The sequence below is a fragment of the Herpailurus yagouaroundi genome, unplaced genomic scaffold (genome assembly GCF_014898765.1).
Source record: "Herpailurus yagouaroundi ecotype Mexico unplaced genomic scaffold, PumYag 77, whole genome shotgun sequence".
Lineage (NCBI taxonomy): Eukaryota > Metazoa > Chordata > Mammalia > Carnivora > Felidae > Herpailurus > Herpailurus yagouaroundi.
Genome location: NW_024412388.1, coordinates 75,950,463 through 75,961,848, shown reverse-complemented (window position 1 = coordinate 75,961,848; position 11,386 = coordinate 75,950,463). Strand labels below are relative to the sequence as shown.

The window sequence follows — 11,386 nt, the reverse complement described above, 5'->3', positions numbered from 1 at the left end:
AAAGTTAGAATGCCTGGGGGCGACTTTGAACAAAGAAAAGGGCAGGACCTCTCAGCTGCCTGCATAGCTCTATGGGATTAAGAGAAGTTACATGATTGTGAGAGTTAGAGGAAGGGAGACAAATAGAGCTTGCACCCAGTGCCATTCCAGTACATCCTGGCATTTTAGTATATTGTCCTAGGGAAAAGGAGCAGGCAGCTCTCAACAGCTGGCATGGCTCTATGGAATAGGGAGAGACACACAATCCAGAATCTTCTCCAGAAGGGAGGGAGAAAAATGGAACTCAACAACTTCTCATTTCAGTACTGTGACCTAGAAAAAATGTGGCAGGAGGTTTGTGGTGGCCGGCATAGCTCTGTGAAATTGGAAGACGGCCCATAACCCTGAGATTTCTCCCCTGGAAGAGAGGGAGAGGACTGGAGTATGTTTCTAATACACCACCCTATCAATGCACTGCTCTAAGGAAAAGGAAACAGGCTTACAGCAGCCAACATGACTCTGTGAAATTGAAAGAAGGTATACCACCCTGAAATCTCTTCCCTAGAAGGAAGGGAGATTGGGAGGTCCACATCCACAGAAAACATTTGACAGGCCCCCAGGATCTCCAGCTGGGCTGACCAGTAAATGTCTTTTCCTGCCAAAACCAGTCTGTAAAGACTGGAAGAGGTGAATGCTTCATCCTGTGCACAGAAACCAGTGCAAAGTTATAAGGAACATGAAGAGTCAGGGAAATATGATGCAACCAAATAAACAAAATAAATCTTCAATAACCAACCCTAAAGAAATGGAGAACTGTAAATTGCCTGACAAAGAATTCAAAATAATACTCTTAAAGCTCAATGAACTACAAGAGAACACAGACAACTAAAAAAAATCAAGAAAATACATGAACAAAATGAGAATGTGAAGAAAGGAATAGAAACCATAAAAAATAATCAAGCAGAAAATCTGGAGTTGAAGGATACAACTGACCGCCCCCCCCCCCAAAAAAAATCAAAAGCTTCAACAGCAGACTTAATTATTCAGAAATAATCAATGACCTTTTCGTGGAAATGAAAGGTAAACCATAGGAAATATAGTCAATGGCCTTTTAACAGCATTCTATGAGGACAGATGGTAGCTACACTTGCAGCGAGCACAGCATAATATATACACAGTTGTGGAATCACTATGTTGTACACCTGAAACTGACGTGACATTGTATGCCAACTATACACAAATACAAAAATAAATACCCTCAGGAGGTTGCTATTCAAAGAAGTTATGAGTGGGGTGCCCGGGTGGGTGGCTCAGTTGGTGAAGCGTCCAACCTCAGCTCAGGTCATGATCTTGTGGTTCGTGAGTTTGAGCCCTGTGTAGACCTGGAGACTGCTTCGGATTCTGTGTCTTCCTCTCTGCCCCTCCCCCACTCACCCTCTGTCTCTCTTTCTCAAAAAGAAATAAACTTTTTAAAAAATTAAAATAAATAAATAATAAGTTATGAGTGAAGTTTTATATAAAGTGAAAAGCTAATGGCTGAATTTATCTGTGTTAAAATTTTGAATTTTATACTCTACACTTATTTTTCAATTTGCAACTCTATATATAGTTGTCCTCAATTTGCTTTGCCAAATTGTAATCTTTTTTTCCTCTGTGTTATATGTATAGTATAAATTCCCCAAAGGCAGAATAAAATCCAAAAAATGTTCATTAAAATATTTGCAAAGTCTGAGGATAGGAAAAGTGTTAAACACGTAAGAGATTTATTGGAATCTCAGCTTGAATTCTAACTGCAAGTACTTATGAAAATGTAAATATTAACATGAAATATCTGGCAGTTCTTATAATAAGTGTAAATTGAATTAGAAAAAAATCAATGGCCTTGAAAACAGGTCATTTGAAATTAGCCAGTTAGAGGAATAAAAAGAAAAAGAGTAAGGAAAGCATATGGGACTTATCGGATATCATTAAGCAAAGAAATATATGCATTATGGGAGTAAAAGAGGAGAAAACAGATAAGGACAGAAACTTTATTTACAGAAATAATGGCTGAAAATTCCCCAAATCTTGAGAGGGATGTGGACATCCACATTCATGAAACCAAAGGACCCTAAGTAAAATCAACCAAAGAAGATTATCTCAAGAAACATTATAGTCAAATTCTCAAATTCAAAGACAAAAGAGCTTTGAATGCAGAAAGGGAAAAGTGATTTGTCACATACAAGGGAATCCCCAGAAGGCTATCAGTGAATTTTTTTTTCTTTTTATTTAAAAAAAATTTTTAGGGGTGCCTGGGTGGCTCAGTTGGTTAAGCATCCAACTTTGGCTCAGGTCATGATCTCACAGTTCATGGGTTTAAACCCCACATCAGGCTTTGTGCTGACAGCTCAGAGCCTGGAGCCTGTTTCAGGATTCTGTGTCTCCCTCTGTCTCTGCTCCTTCTCAATTCATGCTGTTTCTCTCTCTCCCTCAAATGTTTTAATAAACACTAAAAAAAAATAAACATAAGAATATTTATGAGGTAATACATTAAGACTCCCCAGTGGTTTTTTTGTTTTGCTTGATTTACCTGCTAGCACTAGTTTGATGATAACAAGTAAGTCTTTGTCTTAATGATTGCAGACCGGTGTAGAAACAAGGGGCCTAGTCCAAGTCCGTCTTTGGGAGGAGACCATTAGGAGAGGGAGTGGGAACAGGATGAAGGTGTAGGCTGAGCGAGGTGACCCGAGTGATGCCTCTTAGAGGGCTGGGAGGTCCATGTACAGCCTGACTGCAGAGAGGACACAGCTATAATTTACCTCCAGGGCCTTTTTAAGACTGCTGCACCCCCGCCCCTCCTCTCTCACAGGGGGGTCTGGACTGATAGGTTCCATAGCAATCATTTCTTCTGCCCTCTCCTTTCATACCAACAGCTACCCTGGGTAACAGTATTATAACAGGACAGTGACATACAGGTATGTCTTTGTCCTGAGAAGAAGTAAGACATTTAAACTTTATTATAACTGAACAAATAAAACCTGAGTTTTAATATCTTTATTAAATGTCTGAATTACTTGTCTAAATCTTATTACCATAATAGCTTAGATATAAAATAAAATACCAATATTTTTCTCCACTAATAATAGACACATAGGAAAAAGCAAACAGCAAGAAGCAAGAGAGGTCCATTTTCTCCTCTCTTTGAGGAAAACATTTTATAATTGTTTTTAAACTTCTCCTTTGTTTGGAGGGATACTATGCAGGCCTGTACTTGAAAATGAGTTTTTTTATCTTAAAACAACTTGTAGTAAGTATAACAATGTTTGGCGAAACAGTGTTTAATCCTGGTTACAGGTGGTCTTTGCTGAAAAGAGCATAAGCCCAAAAGAAAATAGAAAGTGCTTATAAGAACTATGATAGTTTTTGGCTCCTAGTATGTATATGTTAAATCCACATATACTTTTTATATACTTTATAATGAATTTCATACTCTACCAGTAAGGTCTTCAGAGGACATTTATTATTACTGCACAAAATGCCCAAGCATTTCTATTAGGTAAAATTGCAAGTAAAACAGCTTACAATAAAAATTTCTTTGGCGTTCTTTCACTAGCAATTTTATCATTACCTGATGAAATAAAAATCTTTCAGTAAAACCAATTGATGTAAGTGATACATATATTAAAATTCATATTTTAAAACATTTTTATGTTTATTTTTGAGAGAGAAAGAGAGAATGAAAGCAGGGGAGGGGCAGAGAGAGAGACACACACAGAATCCGAAGCAGGCTGCAGGCTCCAGGCTTACAAGGTGTCAGCAGAGAACTCGACATGAGGCTTAAACTCATGAACCATGAGATCATGACCTGAACTGAAGTTGGATGCTTAACCGACTAAGCCACTCAAGTGCCCTTCAGTGAATTTCTTAACAGAACCTTTGCAGGGAGATGATATATTCAAAGTGCAAAAAAAAAAAAAAAAAAAAAAAATAACTTAAAAAAAAAAACTTTCCCGGGTTTTTTTTTTATAAAAAATTAAAAAAAAAAAAAAAAAAAAAAAAAAAGCCAACAAAGAACACTGTACCCGGCAAGGTTGTCCTTCAGAAATGAAGAAGAGATAAAGACATTCTCAAACAAAAGCTGAGGGACTTCACAAATCCTGCCTTACAAGAAATGTTAAAGGGACTTCTACAAGTCAAAACAAAAAGAGTACTAAGTAACAAAGTGAAAACGTATGAAAGTGTTAAGCTCACTGATAAAGGTAAATATATAATCAAATTTAGAATATGCTAATATGGTAATGATGGTGCATAAATCACATTTAACTCTAGTATAAAAGTTAAATTACAAAATTATTAAAATAACTAAAACAATAATTTGTTGATGGATACACAATATTAAAAGATGTAAAGTATGGCATAAGTAGTATAAAATGTGGGAGATGAGATGTAAGAGTGTAGTATTGGTATGTGATTGAAGTTAAGTTGTTACCAGCTTAAAATAGACTATAATAAATATAATTTTATGTATGCTTTATGGTAATCACAAAGAAAAATTCTCTAGTAGATACATAATACATAGAAAAGAATCAAAACATACATTTTTTGTAAAAAGTCAACAAATCACAAAGGAAGACACCATGAGAGGAAAAAAGGAACAAAGAAACTACAAAACAGTCAGAAAACAACAAAATGGCAGGTATAAGTCCTTACCTATCTTAATTATTTTCAAAGTAAACTAATTAAATTCTCTAATTAAGACAGAGTAGCTGAATGGATTTTAAAAAACAGGAATTAAAATCCTTTAAAATTAAAAAGAACAGAATCCAACAGTATGCTGCCTACTATAGATTCCATTTAGCATTAAGGACACACACAGACTAAACTTTGTTTATGAGTTCTAAGAAGTTTTATGAAGCTTTGGTACATGATTGAAGTTAAGTTGTTACCAGCTTAAAATAGGCTGTAATAAATGTGTTTTATGTACGCTTCATATGAAGTTTTATGAAGTTTCTACATACAAGATCTTGTTATCTGCAAACACAGATAATTTTCTTCTTGCTTTCTGATTTGGATTTCTTTCTTTTTTTTAAAGGAAAACATGATTTAAATGCGTTTGGAAAGTGTTTTTTATTTTATTTTATTTTTTTGAAAGAGAGAGAGTGCAAGTCAGGGAAGGATACAGGGAGACAGAGGGAGAGAATCTTAAGCAGACTCCACACTCAGCACAGAGCCCAATGCAGGGCTCGATCTCACAACATGAGCCAAACTCAAGAGATCATGACATGAGCCAAACTCAAGAATTGGGCACTTAATAGACTGAGCCACCCAGGCGCCCCTGATTTGGATTACTTTTATTTATTTCTATTGCCTAATTGTTTTGGCTAGGGCTCCAGTACTATGTTGAATAGAAGTGGGGAGAATGGGTATCCTTGTCTTGTTCCTGATCATCACTGAGTATAATGTTAACTGTGGGCTGTTATATATGGTCTGTATTCTGTTGAGGTACATTCTTGTATACCTACTTTATGAGTATTATTTTATCATAAAAAGATGTTGAATTTTGTCAAATGTTTTATATGCATATATCAAGATGATCATATGATTTTTACCCTTAATTATATTAACGTGGTACATCATGTTTATGGATTTCCTTATGCTGAGCCATCCTTGCATCTCAGAGAAAAATCAACCAATATTTGACAAGGATGCCAAGAATACACAATGGGGGAAATTATAGTCGCTTCCACAAATGCTGTTGGGAAAAAATAGATATCATATGCAAAAAAATTAAATTGGACCCTTCCTTTACACCATCCACAAAAATCAACTCAAAATGAATTAAAGACTTCAACACAAGACCTGAAATGGTAAAATTCTTAGAGAAAAACAGAGCAGATCTTTTTGACATTGGTCTTGATGATGTTTTCTTAGATAGGACACCAAAAATACAGGCCACAAAATCAAAAATAGACAAATAAGACTACGCCAAACTTCTGAAAAGCAAAGGAAACAAGAGAATGAAAAGGCAACCTATGGAATGGAAGAAAATATTTGCAAATCATATATCTGATTTGGGCTATATGCCCTTGATCAACTGAGGTTTATTAATTAATGTAATTCACCATACTAAAAGTCTGAGGAATAAAGACCACTTAATTATATAAATAAATGCAGATAAACCTCAACAAAATAATATAGCCATTCATGGTAAAACTCTAAGCAAATTCGGAGTAAAAAATAACTTCTTTGAGCTAATAAAGGCATCTACAAAAGCCCTACAGATAACATCATATTTAATGATGAAAAACTGCTTTGCCACTAACTCAGAACAAACTAAGGAAGTCTAGTCTCACCACTCCTGTTCAACACTGCCCATCCAGAAAATCCCAGGGAATCTACCAAAACAACCTCTTTGAACTAATAGGTCATAAGATATAAGATCAACACACAAATCAATCTTCTGGACTCCATCTCCTGTTCTATTGATCTATGTGTTCATTTTTGTGCCAATACTATACTGTTTTGATTAATTACAGTTTGTAATATACCTTAAAATCTGGGATTGTGATACTTCCAGGTTTGTTGTATAATATTGTAATATGTTGTATAGTGCCAGATGGTGGTGACCGCAGTTACGGTAAACATTGGGTAATGTGGAGAATTGTCGAATCAATATTTTTGAAAGAGTGCTGACAATACTGACCCCATCATTGACTGTGTGTTCCAGGCCCCTTGGTGATTAGCTTACATATACCCTGGAAATGCCCATCAAGGTAGGGATTTGGGGGGAGGGGGGCTTGCTTTGGCCTCCCAGGAATCTGTTAGAGATAACATATTTCTTTCCTCTTCCTGATCCATAGGTAGTACCACAAGCACTAACTGAAGTAGCCGTCAGTTAGGTGCTTGCAAGCCCTTTGAGGAACACGCAGACCCTTTGATCTCACTATAGTGCCCCTTTTGTGTGGCCCCTCGCTCTATAAAATCTGTGGACTAAGGTCTGAATTTTGTGGAGCGTAACTATGCAGGTGACATGGATATTCCTCCACCGGATCCTTCCTGTCAGTAAGTTTCCCTGAGTAAAACTGTGTAAACTGTATGGAGTGGCCTGCTTTATTTTCCAGTCTCAAAGTGGCTTCTCAGTTTGGGGGACACTTTCCTGTCTCTTCTCTACCTTCTAACAATGTTATATGATGTGGGAATAATGGGGTTCAGAGCCCATGGCCAAGAAAGAATTCTTGAGACATCTTCAGTGCAAAAAGGTGGTTTTATTAAAGCACAGAGACAGGACCCATGGGCAGAAAGAGCTACACTAGGGTTGTGAGCAGTGGCTGATTATATATTTTCAGATTGGGAGGGGGTTAGGGATAGTGTAAGTCTATAAGGAATTTTGGAAGCAAGGTTTCCAGAACTTGAAGGGGGCTAGCTGTTGTTAGGAAAATGTCATTTATTACTGTCTAGGGAAACCTCAATCATGAGACCCTCTAGATGTATATCAGTGGGCCATATCCTTGGAGGATGATCGCTAACATCTATCTTGAGGGGAGGGGACAGAGATAAAGAATGTTTCCAAAGGAATTTTTATATGTTAAAGTAGACTTACAGGATCCTGGGGGGTCAGGATGATGTTAAGCTAAGATTGCCTTTTGCCTTTAGCAAAGTGTTAGCATCGAGGCAGCTGAGCTCCCAAAGAAAGGTCACTCTGCCTGTTTCAAAGATTTGTCAGTGAGTTGTAGATAGTAGGGAAATTTAACTTGTTCTTATTGCCTTTGTTTCCCACATCATTGTACACCTGAAATTAACATAACATTGAATGTCAATTTTACTTCAATAATAATAAAAAATTTATCTTCAACTGCATTTTTATATACAAGTAATGAACAATTGGAAGCCAGAATTTAAAAAACAATGCCATTTACAACAACAAAAGAAATACTTAGGTATAAATCTAACAAAACATTCAACAGAATCTCTATGCTGAAAATTATTCTAAGACCAAGAGATTTTAGGATAGACCATGACCCATGAATCTCCTTAGATTCTCTCCCCTAGCAGTTTTTACAATGTTCCTTCTACTGGCTGTAGAGAAGGTTCAAGACCCTTTTTTATGTAGTATCAGCCCTGACAAAAGTATATGCCTAATATTGGTTAAGTTCCATTGAGCACTAAAAATATGTCCATTGTGTGTGCTAGGCTTTCTCCAAGTAGAAAGAGGAAAAAATATGACCCTGAACTCAGAATGACAAAAAATATTTCTACTCGATTTGAGCACACACACACACACACACACACACACACACACACCCTTCCCATCCACTGGGAGTTCTTTGACAAAAAGGAATTCATAGAACACAAGAAAAGGAGATTTTTTTCACCAGCCAAACATCAAAACAGAGTCCCTAGGGAGTTAGATGAGCCCACCTGGAAAACAGCAATTGCTTGGGCTAAAGGGATCCTTTCATTCAAAAGGTACTTGTTGAGTACCTATCAGGTACTCTGTCAAGGACTGGGAAGCATTGTTGTAGTTCTTATTCAAGAAACTAATAGTCTAGTGGTGAATACAGATATTAAACAAACTGGGGGGGCCTGAGTAGCTCAGTTCAGTTAAGCGTCTGATTCTTGATTTCAGCTCAGGTTCATGAGATCGAGCTCTGAGTAGGGCTCTGTGCTGACAGCACAGAGCCTGCTTGGGATTCTTTCTCTCTCTCTCTTTCTCTCTCTGCCCATCCCCTGCTCGTGCTCTCTCCCTTAAAATAAATAAGTAAACATTTTTTAGAAGATACATTCAGATATTAAATAAATAAATACATAAGAGTAAATACCCGGGAAATTGAGGAGAGAGGATTTCTATGATTTAGGAAGGAGCTAATCTAATTCACCTACCCCAAGGTACCTCTTGTTGGCTCTGTAGTACATCTTAACTATATTTCCCCCTTTCCATAAGCTGGTAGAAAAAGAAAATCTGAATAAGGAGGGAGAGATAAGAAAAGAGAGATAGCCTATCATCTGGCCCCCAAACGCAACTTTAATAGCATATCATGCACTCAGCATCATTCTTTTTGAGGGGATTGGTGAGACATAAAAAAAAGTAATGAGCTCTATCTAGTGGCCAACAGTTTAATTTTCCTTTACAGTATTTTATCACTGACATATTGCCTGTCTCCCCCATTAGAATAGAAGCTCCATGTGGGCAGAACTGTTTTGTCCATAAGGGTGCCTGGCATAGTAAGTAGCTCATACCATGATTATTTTTAAACATGTGAGTATCAGCGCAACTCCATTCTCAATGCTTCTCCCTGAAAGTTTACCTTTTGGTTATTTAACATCATATTGAATATTGTAGGAATTTGATAGCTGTTTATATTCTTATAGTATTTATTTTTATTATTTTTATTTTTATGTATTTTTGAGAAAGAGACAGACAGAGTGTGAGCAAGGGAGGAGCAGAGAGAGAGGGCGACACAGAATCTGAAGCAGGCTCCAGGCTCCTAGCTGTTAGCACAGAGCCCAATGAGGGACTCAAACCCATGAACTACAAGATCATGACCTGAGCCAAAGTAGGATGCTCAACCAGGCATCTAGGCCCCCCTATGGTGATGGACTTTTGATCCCTCACTTTGTCATAGTGTCAATGTCTTTTTGGCACTGCTGCCTGTCCAGTCAGTACCACATGCCTTATGCTGGGTGGATTTCCAGAGCAATGGCAGGAAAGTAACACCAGATTCTCTAGGTCTGTAAGTAAGAAATAATAATGAAAGCCTATGTGGGAAGGGAGAGGGAGAAGATTCTCCTTTAAACAGTACAAGAATAGGGGTGCCTGTGTGGCTCAATCAGCTCAGCGTCCAACTTCGGCTCAGATAATGATCTCGTGGTTTGTGGGTTTGAGCCCTGCATCAGGCTCTGTGCTGAGAGCTCGAAGCCGGGAGCCTGATTCAGAATCTGTGTCTCCATCTCTCTTTGCTCCTCCCCTGCTCACACTCTGTCTCTGTCTCTGTCTCTCAAAAATAAATAAACATTAAAAAAATTTTTTTAATTAAAAGAAAAGTCCATCACCATAGAAACCCTTCAGCAGCTGAGAATCTGCATATAGCCTTAAAGAGAGAGGCCTCTGAAAGATTAAGAGCTCCATTCTGAATGTGAGTCAAGAATTCCAGAGGCAAAGTCAGACTGAGAAAGAACGCATAATACCTCCCTAAGCAGAGCAATTTCTACCAGTTTCTGATGTAATGATACTTGTGTGGGGACATTTTCTAACGCTATTTAGCTGGAAGCCACACACCTAGCCTGTCATAATGGTCACAGTACTTGCAAAAGCTTCACAAGGATAATTTTTATTATTATATTTTACATTTGGACCCCATGTTTTGAACGATTTTTTCCCTACCAAACTGACTTTTAAAGTCAACATTTATTCTTTTTAAAAACTGTTCAAAGATTATGAAGATTATAGAAGTAACCAATGCTAAAGGCTAAATTGCTATAAATCCAGCCAAATGTATATGCGGAAAGACAGCTGGACAGACAAACAGATACATAGGCAGGCTTTCTATGGGTAAATGTTCAATTTCCCTTATGGTTTTTGAAACACTTAAATGTTTGTACAGCTATTATTTATCTGGCTGGAAAGCATTAATTTACTACAATAATACCTACACACATGCACGCGCACACACACACACACACACACACACAGAGAACATTGGATTTAAAATAGCTCCATGAGGCTGAACACTGAACATAATTTTTTTGACATATGTATGTATATTATATATACACACATACCTTATAGAATGATTATTAAGATCAATTTAATTACCATGTTCATCATCTCACATAGTTTGTATAGTTAAGTGTGTGTGTGTGTGTGTGTGTGTGTGTGTGTGTGTGTGTTGAGAATGTTGAAGATCTACTCTCATCAGCTTTCAAGAACATAACTCTTTTTTTTTTTTTTAAGATTTTTTCTTTTTTTAAGAAAGAGAGAGAGGAGCAGAGGATGGGCAGAGAGAGGTAGAGAGAGAATCTTAGCCCAGTGCAGAGCCCAATACAGGGCTCAATCTCATGACCGTGAGGTCATGACCCGAGCCAAAATTAAGAGTTGGATGCTTAAGCGACTGAGCCACCTAGGTGCCACTTAAAGATTTTCTTTTTAAGTAATCCCTACACCCAACATGGGGTTTGAATTTTCAACCCTGAGATCAAGAGTCTCATGCTTTGCTGACTGAGACATCTTGGTGCCCCTCAAGAACATAACTCTTGGGGCACTTGATGCTGTCAGCGAGGGGTCTGCTTCAGATCCTCTGTCCCCCTCCCTCTCTACCCCTCCCCTGCTCACGTTGTCTGAAAATTAATTTTAAAAAACTTAAAAATAAAAAAGAATGTAACTTTTAAAAAAAATAATTAATCTTAGTAGCAGGAATGTCAGGTAGCAAAA

The 11,386-nt window shown here is 37.4% G+C and overlaps 1 long non-coding RNA gene across 1 annotated transcript; it reads left to right on the top strand.

Annotated features, from left to right (window-relative positions):
- The first annotated feature begins 5,932 nt into the window (after positions 1 to 5,932).
- LOC121018593 (uncharacterized) lies at positions 5,933 to 7,054 on the top strand. Its single transcript, XR_005785244.1, has 2 exons — positions 5,933 to 6,731; positions 6,819 to 7,054. It is a non-coding gene; the product is annotated as an uncharacterized LOC121018593 (long non-coding RNA).
- The last annotated feature ends 4,332 nt before the right edge of the window (positions 7,055 to 11,386 follow it).